This window comes from Pinus tabuliformis, chromosome 4_1, assembly GCF_031772625.1.
Source record: "Pinus tabuliformis cultivar Carrire ecotype Pingquan chromosome 4_1, CPIR1, whole genome shotgun sequence".
Lineage (NCBI taxonomy): Eukaryota > Viridiplantae > Streptophyta > Pinopsida > Pinales > Pinaceae > Pinus > Pinus tabuliformis.
In genome coordinates, this window is record NC_142303.1 from 654925483 (window position 1) to 654926663 (window position 1181).

The window sequence follows — 1181 nt, forward strand, 5'->3', positions numbered from 1 at the left end:
AAAAACCAAAACCATAACCCCCAAAGATGTAACACCAAGATTTTGTGGGCCCCATTGGGGTTAGTTGGCCAACCAACTTGCCAGGGTCATAACATGGTCATATTATCTCCATTTGGCGTGCACGATACCTTGTTGGAAAAGTCTCTCTGAGTACTATAGGTTTTTTCGTGGGCCCTAGCCTATGGCAATGGGCCTATTGCAGACCCAAGAAAAATATCGTTTAGGGGGTGAAACTCCTATGGAGGTTCGAGACCTGAAAAACTGCTCAAAATAGTAAATGCTGAAATGAACAAGGAAACAGATGAAACTGACTGGGGTTCTAGGTGGAATAGGTGAGTGTCCACCAATATCCACCTGGATCAATTCTTTCACAACCATATTTACTTGCTTCTACTACGTGGAGGAACCCTTCTCGAGAGCCATGTATGTGGCTACACTCTTCCCCTTACTTTGAGAGAAAATCAGAAAGAAAACATATTTCCTGGTCTATGAAATGATCTTACTACATTCCTTTACAAAGATCAAGGAGATGGAGGTAGTGGGGGCTACTTTCGGTATCCTGTATAATGTATTACCCAAATAAATAATAACAGAGCAAGGTCTCGACTCATATACAACATGTTGCTTCCATAAGTATGGTTGTCCTAATAATAAATCACAACGTCAAGAGGAGCAACATCACACAATACCTCATGTATGAAGGGCTTGATGATGTAGGGAAGGCGAAACTGCTGGCTGACTCGAAGATCTCGTCCTTGGTGAAGCCACCCGATGTTGTATGACTTTGGGTGTGGTGTGGTCGGTAGGCACAACTTCTTCATGACCCAATGTCGACAACGAATTGCAGCGGCAAACCCTTCACCCACATATGTGAGTGGAAGAGACGCTCCCCCTCCTCTGGATCTTGGGGCTCATTTTTCTAGATCTTGGTGGTGGAAAAAATGGCACTAGGCTCTGCATCAATAATATACTTCCATTTTTCATTCCTCTTGTTGGGTTCTGACTCGGAGTCAGAACATGCATTTTATTATGAAGCCTTCAACTCGAGCACTAGTGATGATTTGGCCTGAAACTCACTTGTGTTGTGAGTGGGGTTCTTATCATACTCACTCCATTTTCCTGTGTCCTTCTTCGACTTCATGGTGTTTCTATATTCTTGTGGCTTCGATGGGTTGTCTTGG